Here is a 14,105-nt window from a genome sequence, read left to right as displayed (position 1 = left end):
GAATTCTTAAAACAAATTAATAATTAAAATATTCTAAGTTCTAAATCTACACAAAGTTAATAACAATTAATAATTAATATAATGCATATTAAAATATTATTTGCTATTAATTTATTGAAATAGAAACTATTAATTAAAATATGATCAAATTTAAACAAATCTTAATTCTATGCAAAGTTAATAATAATTAATATATATTATAATAAATATAATTATATACTAGATATTATCGTCATCTTATTTATTAAATTAAATTAAAAACATTTATTCTAGATGCCTTTGAAAATATTTGCAAAAACAGATATTTAATTTCTAGTATTTACAAAAAGAGCAATCAAATTTTGAAAATAGTTCAATTAAGTACCTAGACTTAAATAAAATTTGAAAATTGAGTTGCAATCAAAACTTGGATCAAAATTGACCCTTTTATTTGAAAAACTACAAATTTATTTTGCCATTTAGGGAATAATTTCTTGGAAGATTATGTTGAAATCAATTCACAAGAAATATTGGAGGAGTCACAAGTAGTCTCGCTTAAGTTCCAATCTCCTAGACAGAATTTATTTAAACATATTAATCCTGAAAATATACCCTAAATCATTTATTTAAAAATAAAAACGAGAAAAATTAAATATCTAATAAAATGAACGAGATTTGACCCCGCTTAATTTTATCCCTCAGTAATGTTTTAAACGCTGAGCATTGACTCGAAAATCACCTCCCTTACCTTGAAGCTCGACAACTCTATATGGGAAAACTTGGTGAATCATAAATGGACCGGACCAACATGATTTTAACTTACCTGGAAAGAACCTTAATCTAGAGTTGAATAACAAGACTTGCTGATCTGCTTCAAGTTCTCGAACTTGAATGTAATTATCATGCCATATTTTAAGTCTTTCCTTGAATAGTTTGGGATTCTCGTATGAGAACACTCGAAACTCCTCTAACTCATTAAGTTGAAACATCTGTTTCTCTTTAGCAAGATTAAGATCAAAGTTAAGTTGTTGGAGAGCCCAATAAGCTTTGTGTTCTAACTCCAATGGTAGATGACAGGCTTTCCCAAAGACCAACCTACAAGTGACATCCCTAAAGGTGTCTTGTATGATGTCCTGTAGGCCCATAAAGCACCACCTAGTCTTTTGGACCAATCTCGTCAGTTCGGGCAAACTACCTTTTCGAGTATGCCTTTGATTTCTTTGTTTGTTAGTTCAGCTTGCCCATTATCTGCGGATGGTAAACTATGGCAACCTTGTACTTCACTCCATGTTTGTCGAGTAACCATTTCAACCATTTGTTCACAAAATAGGACCTTTAATCACTAATGATAGCTTTCGGGGTTCCAAACCTTGTGAACATATGCTTCTGCAAAAACTTCATCACAACATTAGCATCATTTGTCGGATATGCATCGGCCTTAACCCACTTAGACACGTAGTCTACTGCTACCAATATGCACTTGTGACCAAAAGACCGAGGGAAAGGACTGAGAAAGTCAATACCCCAAACATCAAATAATTCTACCTCAATGATGTTTGTTCGGGGTATCTCATTTCTGTTGGTAATGTTTCCAACCCTCTAGCATCGATCACAACTTTTTACATAAGCATACACATCTTTGAATAGCATTGGCCAAAAGAATACGGCTTGCAATACCTTGGCCGCAGTACGTGTACCTCCAAAGTGTCCCCCACTCGGAGTTGAATGATAATGATATAGAATTTTATCTACTTCATCTTCTGCCACGCATCTCCTGATCATTTGATCTGCACAATTTTTAAATAAATATGGCTCTTCCCAAAAATAATACTTCACACCGTGAAGAAACTTTTTCTTTTGATGATACGTCTTATTAATTGGCATCAAACCACAAGCTAAATAGTTAGCAATATCAGCAAATCAAGGGGTATTATGGACATGATTTACCTTTAATATGTGTTCATCTGAAAATGTCTCCTGAATGGGTATAAGTGCAGAATTCCCTTCTTGCGGCTCCAATTTGGACAAGGGGTCTGCTACTTAGTTTTCTACCCCTTTTCGGTCTTAAATTTCTAGATCAAACTCTTGGAGTAAAAGTACCCAATGGATCAATCTTGACTTGGCGTCTTTCTTGGAAAGTAAATACTTAATTGTCGAATGATCCGTATAGACAGCCACTTTGGTACCTACAAGATAAGATTAAAACTTGTCAAAAGTAAATACAATAGTAAGTAACTCTTTCTCTGTTACCGTATAATTCAATTGAGCTCCCGTTAGAGTTTGACTTGCATAATGGATAGGATTAAAAACTTTGTTCCTTCGCTAGCCCATCATAGCTCATATTCCGAAGTCACTTGGGTCACACATCAGTTTAAATGGCAAATCCCAATCTGGTGTGACGATGATGGGTGCTGAAACTAACTGACTCTTCAAATCTTCGAAAGCACTTAAGTACTCCTCATCAAATTTGAACGTCGTGTCCTTCTCTAATAATTTGCATAAGGGTTTAATAATTTTGGAGAAGTCCTTGATAAATCTCGGATAGAAACCGGCATGGCCCAAAAAGCTCCTAAACAGATGTTGGAGGTGGAAGTTTCTTAATAACATCTACCTTTGTTTTATTTACCTCGATTCCATGTCTCGTTATTTAATGCCCTAGAACAATACCTTCTCGTACCATGAAATAACAGTTTTCCTAGTTGAGTACAAGGTTTGTTTCTTCGCATTGCCTTAGTACCTTAGCTAGATTGGCTAAAAAGTCATCATAAGTCTCTCCAAACACTGAAAAATCATCCATAAAGACTTCCAAATATTTCTCAACCATGTTAGTAAAAATATACATCATACATCTTTGAAATGTAGCAGGTGCATTAAATAAACCAAATGACATGCATCTAAATGCAAATGTACCGTATGGGCAGGTTAATGTTGTTTTGTGTTAATCTTCTGGTGCTACTATAATCTAATTGTACCCTGAGTATCCATTAAGAAAATAGTAATAGTCTCGCCTTGCGAGTCTATCCAGCATCTGGTTTAAGAACGGTAAAGGGAAGTGATCTTTCCTTGTCGCCTTTTTCAACTTCCGATAATCAATGCAAATTCTTCATCCTGTAACCGTTCTAGTCGATATTAATTCACTATTCTTGTTCTCAATAATCGTAATACCTCCTTTCTTTGGCACGCACTAGATTGGACTTATCTACGAACTGTCTAAGATGGGGTAGATTATACCCGCATCTAACCACTTAATGATTTATTTCTTTACTAGGATATTCATAATGGGGTTTAGTCTTTGTTTTCCATCAATCGTCCCTCTCGCCATCTTCTAGGATAATCTTGTATATGCATACAAATGGACTAATGCCACGAATATCGGCTATGGTCCATCTGATAGCGTTCTTGAATTGTTACAATACTAGGATGGGTTTCTCTTCTTGCTCTTCGGTCAATTCTACTGAAACAATCACAGGAAAAGTAGAAGCGTTACCTAAATAAACATATTTTAAATGGGAGGAAAGTACCTTCAATTCTAATTTAGGTGGATCCTCAATTGACGCTTTCGGTTGGATGTAATCTCTACTTTCTAACTCCAAATATTCAAAGTGGGGTTGCAGATTAAATCCCCTTTGATTAGCTTTTAGCAGAGCTAAGTATTCATCCCCCTCTTTATCACTTGGAGTGTCTGATGTCAAAATTTTCTCCAACGGGTCCTCAATATTGTTGAGTTCCTTTTCCATGATTAGTTCCTCTAAATCAGACAATGTAGAACAATTATCAAATGTGTCAAGAAATCGTATAGACTTAAAAACATTAAATGTTACCTGATCATCCTGAACATGCACAGTAGGCTCACCCTTTTGCACATCGATAAGGGTCCGTCCAGTTGTTAGGAAAGGCCTTCCTAGGACAATTGACACCTCTTTATCTATTTCAAAGTCTAGAATAACAAAGTCAACAGGAAAAATAAATTTATCTACACGTGCCAATACATCCTCGATTTTTCCTTCTAGATGTGCTACAGATCGATCTGTTAATTGAAGTGTAACCGTAGTAGGTCTAACTTCACATATCCTCAATTTTCTTAATATGGACATGGGCCTCAAGTAATGCTTGCACACAAATCACATAGTGCCTTACCACAATATGTTGCTCCAATGTTGTGAGGTTTGGTAAAACATCCAGAATCCTTTAATTTTTGGGGTAGTTTATCTTGAATATATGCACCGCATTCCTTCGTCAAGGCTACCGTCTCAAATTCTCCAAGTCTCTATTTCTTGAACAGGATATCCTTCATGAATTTGACGTAATTTTGCATTTGTTCAAGTGCTTCTACCAACGGAATGTTGATATGAAGTTTCTTTAGTACGTCTAGGAACTTCTTGAGCTAGACTTCCTGCTTTTGCTTCTGAAGTCTTTGAGGGTAGGATGGTGGAGGCTTTTTTACTAGAACTGGTTGATTCATCTTCTATGGCAATTCTGCATCTAATGAAGTTGCTAGTTTAACAGAATTAACTGGTTCAGAAGTTACCATATCAGATTTTGCAGATTCTGGTTTCGATGAAACTGGAATTTCAACACTTAGTTGAACTTCCATTGAGTCTTGAGCATCAGCTGGCTCCTCTTCAACTTCGACAGTGTTGGGCTCTAATGTCTTTTCGCTCCTCAATGGCAATGCTTTACAATGCTCCTTCCTCGTATTTCTTGGATTTTTCGTATCACTAGGCAAAGCACCTTTTGGACGGTTTCTGAGTTTAGTGGCAAGCTAGCCTATTTGGTTTTCCAGGTTTTTTAATGTGGCTACTTGACTTTGGATTAAGGAATCATTTTTGGCTATGTATGCCTTCAATAATTTTTCTAAGCCATTGGAAGTTTCAGCTTTAGGTTGCTTTTGAACTTGTTGGATAAAAACAGGTGGCTGGGTCGATCTAGGTTGGACATAAGCGTTACTAGTTCCAGCCCCTTAGTTACTCTAAGAGAAATTAGGGTGGTTTTTCCAAGATAGGTTTTAAAAATTAGATTGCAATCATTGCCTTCCTCGATTATGGTTCTAATTACCAATGTAATACATGAATTTTGGGTTGAATGGACATTCTTTGAACAAATGTCCTTTCCCACGATAAACACAGGCTATATTTTCAAATTGATTGGGTGGATGAGTTGCAAAACTATTAAACCCATTAGTCGTAAAATTTGTAAGCATTGAGGAAATTGAAGATACCTAAGATGCGAGTGAAGTGAGTGGATCCACTTTATGTATTCCAGTGACTCGTCTTCCTAACACTGCTCGATTAGTTGACCATTGATAATTGTTGCTGGCAATCCTCTCAACTTATACGACTTAGAAAGGAGAGCACCATTAGCAGAAGTGTCCATTACCATTCTTGTGTGAGCATTGAGATAGTTATAAAACGTCTCAAGTTGGATGCAATGAGGGATTCCATGATGAGGGCACTTCCGTAATAATTCTTTGTACCTTTCTCATGCATCATACAAGGACTTATCATCCATTTATTGGAAAGCAATGATTTTGTTCCTCAACTTAGCATTGTTACTAAGCAGGAAATACTGCATAAGGAATCTTTCTGCTAACTCTTGCCATGTAGAAATGGAATTTGGTGCTAATGAGTTCAACCAGGCTCGAGCTTTGTCCCTTAGCGAATATGGGAACAACATTAATCGTAGTGCATCTTTGGGTACTCTGGCTAACTTGAAAGAATCGCTCACCTCCATAAATAGTCTTAAGTGAATATGAGGATCTTCGATAGGCATTCCACTGAATTGGCCCATTATCTGAGGCATCTGGAAAATGACTGGCTTCTGCTCGAACTGTTGTGCCTTGATTTCAAGTCTCCTAATACCCGGATTAAGATCATGAAATACTAGCATGACAAGTTGTCTTAAATCTATATCCCTATCATTAGCAATAAGGATGGAATTTTGACCAAGGTTTGCTCCGTTTCCTTGATTCAGATTTTCGTAGTTCATCTTTTTAATCCTTCTCTAACTTGCTTGTCTTCTTCGTTATCGAGAAGTTCTTTCAATCTCATGGTCTATAGAGAGGAAATCGATAATTCGATCAATACTCATAAACACCTGAAACAAACATAGGAAAATTAACGAAGTTAAAGTTGAACTGAAAAATAAACCAAAATGCAAAATTAACAAATTTACAAATAATGACTTTTTAAAATAATCCTCGGCAACGGCGCCAAAAACTTAGAATGACGAAAATCTGCAAGTGTACATAATCTCAATTAGTAATAAAGTGACAAGTAAATGTCGAGTTATCGTATCCACGCTGACTGTGAAAAGAATTTACTTATGAATGCAATTAAAACACTTTGGTGAAGAAAATATATTTTGATTTTGAAGAAGTGATTAAAAACTAAATTTTAACTACATCAAAATAAATAAGATAAAAATAAAATTTCTAATGCACGATTTTAAAAGATGATTTTAATCAAGATGACATAATTGTGTTAGATTAATTACATTTCTTAACTTAAAATTATTAAACTCATGTTCATGTTGTTATGAATAAATTCACGGCAACTTAGTAATTTGCTAATTATTGTTCATATGTACTTATTAAATTAACTAATCTCTTGAACATTTTTGAATGCTAATTCAAACAATTAATTAATCTTCATAAGCACATAAAAGATTAAGTGAGTCAACAATATATTCCTATATTGAAACAATTTAATCACAACAATCTTGCTAGTTATGCAAGGCTAATGTATTGTCTAATACTGTCTCTAATTTAACCCTCAGCTACCTTAGATGATTAAACATGCATTGATTATGTATTGTGTCAATTAATTACAATTTCATCATGTTTAAATAATTAATTTCTTAGTTACTTTACAATTATAATACAAGAATAACTTAGTCATGATTTTACTTAATCAAACAACTTACCAAGGCCTATAACAACACAAACACAATTTTAATAAATTAAGTGGACGAAATGCAATCAACCTAACACGAATTAAATTAAACATATCAACATCACAAGTATTCATAGACATGTTCATAACAACAACAATAAAATTTAAAAGGGTAAGGAACAAGAATCAAATCTGGTGTTTCTCCGAGACTTGACTAGCTCCGCTCCTCCTTCTCTGCTTGTTTTTGTTGAACCAAGGCTTCCATGAACACTTGAATGCTGCTTCAAATGGTGGTTGAAGGACTCTTTTCCTAGATGTGAAATCGAAAAAGGAATAGGAAGGCAAATGAAGAACAAAGGAAGGGTTTTGAAAAGAGAAAGTAAGAGAGAAGTGAAAGGATGAGAGGTTTTGAGGTGTGTTTGAAATGAGCAGCCAAGGGGGGTATTTATAGGTTGTGATGGCTACTAAAAATAGCAAAATCAGCAACCATAGACTCCCCCCATGGCCGGCCACACATGTGGCAAGTTTGAAGGTTTCAAACTTGCTATTTTAAGGTAGGGGCAAATCTAGGAAGACACGATAAGTGGAGGGTTTTGAATGCAAATTTAAGGAGTCTTCAAGGATGTTTTTGTAGGCCAAATAATCAGCCAGACAAGCTCGGTTGGATCAGTTTTCTCGGTTCAACTCAACTGGGCCTCTTTTCATAATTAATTAATAATAATTATTTAACCCAAAACAAATTGGATTAAAATTAAAATTAATTATATTATGAATTAATATTCATAATTTGGACCGTATTCGGCTGAAAAATTAATTCACCTCGATGCTTCAAAAATCACATCTCAATTTTGTGCTTCTAGCAATGTCTGCTGAGTTAATTTTCACCCTTTTGTGCAAATCTGTCGAAAATGATCAAATTTAATCGAAATTTATTATAAAATTTATTAAAATTCAACATGTTAAAATTTTAAAAGCAATTTAATTATTTTATAATTATTATATATTTTTCGATAAGAATTTTATTGAAACTGCATGAATTTGAGTTAAAAAGGGCATGAAAACGTGTGTATATTTTTGTGTTCCCAGTGGGCTTGGGAACCGTACGACAACTTGTGAGCTCAAGCAACTTCTTATTGCTTCAAACCCAGATGTTGTATTCCTTTGCAAAACAAAAATACATTCTAATAGCTTTTCGCGTGTTCATAATCTTTTCAGGATGGATGGGTGCTTAGTAGTAAGGTTGGAGGGGCGTAGTAGGGGTTTAGCGATGCTTTGGAGAGAAAGGGTTGATGTGGCTATGCAAAACTACTCTAATCATCACATTGATTCTCTCGTTACTATGGAAAGCCATAAAAGGCTTCGATTCACTGGTTTTTATGGCCACACGGATTCGAACTTAAAGGGATATTCTCAAGAGGGTGAAAGTTTCAATTTGGGAGGAACGGGATGTGGGGGTGATTTTAACACTATCATTAGTGATACAGAGAAAGAAGGGCACCGAAGGAAATCAAGGGCTACCATGGATGGGTTTTATGAGGTTATGGAGGAGCTTTCCCTTGTAGATATTAAAATCGACAATGGTTGGTTTACTTGAGTGAATAACAGATAAGGGGTGAATATGGTTAAAGAAAGATTAGACAAGTTCTTAGTCTCGGCTAATGCTATTGAAAATATGTCATATCTCGCTACTAAGGTGGTGAGGCAATCTAAATCGAATCATGACTCTATTTTGATGGATACGATGGGTAGTAAACCTCATGAGAATTTTAGAGACTCAAGATTGTTCTTCAAATATGGCGTGTGCTGGGCTAAGGAAAAGGAAGCTAGAGATATCATCAAAAGGGTCTGGATCGAGAACAATATAGATATTTTGGATAAAGTGGAGAGGGTGCGGGAAAATCTTGGTCTGTGGCAGTTTAATCACTATAGAAGAATGAAGAACCAAATTCTTGGGTTGGTGGAGAGAATTGATAAGCTTGTAGATGGTCCAAATAAAGAGAATACTACTAACCTGCTTAAATCGGCTTGCTTTAAACTTGGGCACTTGTATGTTGTGGAAGAAAGTTATTGGGCTCAAAGAGCGCACATAAAGTGGCTCACAGAGGGAGATAGAAACACACGTTACTTTCATGTGAAACACACGTTACTTTCATGTGTATGCTTTTGGCAGAAGGAAAAAGAACAACATTGACAGATTAAAGGATTCTAATGAGACGTGGTAGTATGATAAAAGTGACATTTGTAAAGTTGCAAGGGATTATTTTCATGATCTTTTCAAGCCGACCACTGTCTCTAATGATGACCCCGTTTAAGCTACATCTAGACGTGTGTTATCGAGAATATGAATTCTATGTTAGAGAGAGACTTCACGAATGGCAAAATTATTACGGCGTTTAACCAGATGGACCCCCGCAAAGCTCTGGGATTGATGGCCTTTCAGGTTGTTTCTTTAAAAAACACTAGGAGATGGTTGGGAAAGAGGTTATGAATTTTTGTCATGATGTGCTTAATGGCTATAAGGATGTTGCGTGCCTTAATGATACTATGATTGTCCTTATTCCAAAGACTAAAGACCCTAATGACATGACTAATTTTTGGCCTATTAGTTTATGTAAAGTGATCTATAAGATTATTTCCAAAGTCTTGGCTAACCGCCTTAAAAAAGCCCTCCCGTTTTGCATTAGCTAGAATCAGAGTGCCTTCGTCCCAAGTCGCATGATCTACGATAATATTATCATAGCGCATGAGCTGATGCAATATCTTCAGAGTTCAAAAAATGGCCCGAACAAAGGTTTTGTTGTTAAACTTGACATGAGTAAGGCTTATGACCTTGTCGAGTTGAATTTCCTTGAGAAAGTTATGAAAAAATTGGGTTTTAAGGATGCGTGTATTGATAAGATCATACGGTGTGTGCATTCTGTTCGTTACATGGTTAAGTGTAATATGATTCTGTCTGATATTATTGTTCTATAAAAGGGTCTTCGACAAGGGGACCCATTTTCCTCCTATCTTTTTTTATTCTGCATGGAAGCTTTTTCTAGTATGCTACTACATGCTCAAAATACTAAAGCCATCAGAGGCATTCGTGCTAGCCAAAATGGCCCTGGTATTAACCACATTTTCTTTGCTAATGATACTCTTCCAGGAATAAAAAAAGAGAAGTGGAGGCTTTCATGAATATTCTTGGTGAGTTTGAAAAAATCTCAGGTCAAAGTATTAATCTCAACAAATTAATGGTGTTCTTCAGCCCTAATGCACTTATGGCCCAACGTTAATATTTTGGTGGCTTACTTAAAATGAGAGTAGTGGACAAGCTTGATAATCACCTTGGCCTCCCCTTACACATCGAGAAGAAAAAATCCATTGTGTCCCAAAGCATTTCAAATCGTATTTCTAACAGAATCAATAGTTGGCCGAAAAGGCTCTTGTCGTATGGAGGTAAAAAAATTTTCATTAAATCCATTCTCCAGTCCATTTCAACTTACGCGTTCTTGGTGTAATGAAAGAAGTATAGCCAATGAAAGAAGTCATAGTTGGTCAATGCTCACTTGGGATAGGGTTTGCTTTCCTAAAGGCATGGGGGTTTCAATTTTAAGGACCTTCGTTTGTTCAATTTGGCCCTTTTAGGTAGACAAGTGTGGCGACTTCTTACATGCAAAGACACCCTGTGCTATCACATGTTAAGTTCTAAGTATTTTCCCGACGGTGATATCTTTCACCCCAAGAGTATTGATAAGCCATTATACATGTGGCAAAGTATAGTCAAGGTTGCTAGATCTTTAATGAATGGTTTTGGTTGGATGGTGGGTGATGGTTAAAGAATTGACATCTAGAGTGATAATTGGGGTTTTGAGGGGTTAAACAGTAACTCGCTCTGCCCTAGTAGTCTACCTATCCATGAATGAAATGTACGTGATCTTTGGAATAATAACATGGGTTGGAACAAAGAGAGGGTGCATGAGATTTATGGCAATAGTGTGGGGGATCAAATATGTAAAATTCTGATTATTTCTAACAGCCCAAATGATAGAAGAGTGTGGTTTCACAACCCCTATAACTTTTATACCTTCAAGCCAGCTTATTCTTAACTTCTCCTCAAGCAGGTAGGCTATGGCCCTGATCGCTTTTTTTGGAAAACTATTTGGAAGCTGAAAACATTTCCCAAGATTCGCATCTTTTGCTGGAGAGTGGGTCATAACATTCTTCCCACTTATGCGAAAATTTCTTCTATCCGACAGGAGTTTAAGAAAGAGTGTCCTAGATGCGATGCCAGTATTGAAACCCTTATTCACGCTTTGAGATACTACCCCAATACTCGTGAAATTCTTGTCTTGGGAGGGCTGTATAATAGATTTCTCGTTGGTGATTATTCACAGTGCATTGACTAGATTGAAGACGTCATGTGGGTGTTGGATCTGAAAGCGGTTGCCAACTTTATTACAACTCTTTGGAACAGCTGGAACAATAGAAATAATTTTGTTTTTAGGGGCAAAGGGGAAGAAGCAAGGGTGGTCTCGGATAAAGCTTTAACCCTATACAATGATTTTTGTATTCAAAACCTGGTTAACAAACCTTTATTGCCCGTGACTCCTGTTGAAAAGAATTGGGTGAAACCTCCTCATGGCATTGTGAAAATCAATTTTGATTCTACTATGTCTATGAATAGGATTGGTTATAGGATGATTGCTCGTGACCTTGACGGTTTCGTACTTGGAGGGGTGAAAGCTTCAAAGACGCTGACATGAATACTGCCCTAGTTGAGCTATATGCTTTTGAAGAAAGCTTAAAATTTGCTAGCTCCTTTAATTTCTCTAAAGCCCTGTTTGAGTCAGATTACGTTAGTCTGGTGAATCGAGTAAATAAAAAGGGACAGTACATCACCTTGTTGGGTCACTGCACCAACGAAGCATGCAAGCAATTGGAGAGTTTTATATCGTCAAATGTGATTTAGGCCAACCGGAGTTGCAATAGGATAGTGGACCTTCTTTCTAAACAAACCATTGATAGAAATTGTATTTGGACTTTCGATTTGGATTATCCAATGAATATCCATGATTTGGTCATGAATGATTCAATAAATTGAGGTTTGACCATTCAGGTCTTTTTGTTAAAAAAAGAAGAAGATTGCAGTAGTCGAACTAGGACTTTGGCAATTTTTCAATTAGGAAGTTTGTTTGGAGGATTTCACATATTTTCATGCCTTCATCTAGCATGTTAGAAACTAATTTTCTATAGGCATGTATTTGATCCATTATCGACTTATCATCAATCATCTGAAATTTGAGCCACTCCCCAACAACGTACTTCTTGATTCTAGCATCATCAGCTCCATACTTCTTCTCTAATGTATCCCAAATAGACTTGGCTGACTTATCTTTGGTAGATAGGTTGAAAAGATAAATAGACATGTGGCTTAACATGTAACCTCTTACCATTTTGTTTTCCTTGTCATACTAGGCTTTTGTGGTGGCATCGACGTCCGAGAACAGTGGATTGAAGAGGATGTAAACAACTTTAAGTTGTTCGAAAAATATGACCATCCTTAGAGACCAGCGACGGTAGTTGGTTCTGTCAAGATGTTCGAGCTTGGATAGATCAGGAATGAACTTGTTCATCATTGTGACAAACATGTATAAATAGTAGTACAAGATGTGCTTCTAAAATGTTGAAAATATACTACTGTAAATCTAAGCGTTAGCACTGGTAGGAAAGAATAAATAGTACGTAAATAAATGAAATGATTATAGTGCCGTGAAAGAACCTCTGCTTTAAAATCAAATTTGCCAAGATTGATGTAATCGTATAGTGGATGTCACCCCCCAAGGTTAACACAACTTTAATATTCGTACACATGAATAAATAAGGTGGAAGGTAATTAGTATTTCTCTTCTCGAAAAGGAAATAGGCTAGGAAAACAAGACTGAAAACTTGATCAGAATAATTGACCAAAAAAAGTTTTCAAAAAGAAGAACAAAAAGACTTTGAGAAAGAAGTGATTTCTGTCTGTTGTGTGTTTAATGAGGAGAATGACCCAAGTATTTATAGGATTTTCTGAAAGGCAAAACGGTAAAATTAAAAAGGTAAAACGGTAAATCTAAAGAGTCAATTTCCTGAATAACACAATGGCCAAAAGCTAGTTTCCAAAAAAAATGCAACAATTTAGTTGGTCAAGTCAAAATTGTAACAGTTTAATTTTTGTAAAAGAAAAATAACAAAAAATTTATCCAAAAAAACCTTGCATGGTATGTGCCGTAAACACGTGTCAACACGAACACAGAGGTGGCACGCATGTGTTGGGCCTTAGCCTCAATTACTCAATGTGGGTAAGAAGTAAGATTATATTTAAACCCTTTTTAGAAGCCTTTCCCAACCAATGCGAGATTTGTATTTTTCTTTTGCATTACTAACAACCAATAATTAACATATATTTATCTAATATAATTTTTTTAATATAATAGTTGAAAAAGTAAAAAAAATACAGATGACAAATTCATACTTAAATATTTATAAAAAGAAGAAAAAGTATACAAATTTTTAAAGAAAGAAAATAATATTAGTCAAACCATGAAAAATATAAACTACAATAATAAAATGTAATACTTAACATTGTTATGCTATTTCAATAACATGAAACTAAAATTGCACACATATAATTTTAACAATTTTCCACTAATAAAATGTAATATATAACTATTTTACAACTTTTCAAATTGCATAAAACCATAAGGGGCTCAATTGAATAAATTAAGACATGTTGTATGGATATAATTGCACAAATTAAAAAATGCTGAAATGATTAAATCAATTAAATTGAAACTTAAAATTAGGTATTAAATTAGAAAAAGAAAATTTAAAATTCGAGGGACCTAAAATAAAATTATCTTCTCCTTCCTTTTCTTTTCACTGCGACTTTCAGTTTTATGTTGCAAGCCCCCCCTTTCCTTGAAAACAATAGCAAACAAATAGTTAAGATATAATAATCAATCAAAATAAAAATTGTCTAAAAAACATAACTTATCGTCTAAATTAAACTTAATATTAAAACCGATAGTCAATTAATTTTTTTGCAATGATAATTTAATAATTTTTTTGGTACATATATGTAATTTAATTTAATAATTGATAGTTAATTTTTGAAATACTCATTTATATATTTCATATTCTGGAATTCTTAAGTTCAATATAAATTCGATGTAATTTTATAATATTCCATTACGTATACCATAAATTGATTAG

At 34.9% G+C, this 14,105-nt stretch overlaps 1 long non-coding RNA gene and 1 other non-coding gene across 2 annotated transcripts; one reads left to right on the top strand and one right to left on the bottom strand.

The window, feature by feature from the left end:
* Window positions 1-2,611: 2,611 nt before the first annotated feature.
* On the bottom strand, window positions 2,612-6,363 carry LOC121223135 (uncharacterized). The gene is made up of 3 exons (XR_005920555.1): window positions 6,161-6,363; window positions 3,801-6,072; window positions 2,612-3,727 (listed from the first exon to the last, which is right to left on the bottom strand). It is a non-coding gene; the product is annotated as an uncharacterized lncRNA (long non-coding RNA).
* Window positions 5,414-5,520, top strand: LOC121223927 (small nucleolar RNA R71). Its single transcript, XR_005921393.1, has one exon. It is a non-coding gene; the product is annotated as a small nucleolar RNA R71 (small nucleolar RNA).
* Window positions 6,364-14,105: the final 7,742 nt, after the last annotated feature.

This window comes from Gossypium hirsutum, chromosome D11 (assembly GCF_007990345.1).
Source record: "Gossypium hirsutum isolate 1008001.06 chromosome D11, Gossypium_hirsutum_v2.1, whole genome shotgun sequence".
In the NCBI taxonomy this organism is placed as follows: domain Eukaryota; kingdom Viridiplantae; phylum Streptophyta; class Magnoliopsida; order Malvales; family Malvaceae; genus Gossypium; species Gossypium hirsutum.
Note: the sequence above shows the minus strand (reverse complement) of the source record. Positions and strands in the feature narration are given on the sequence as shown.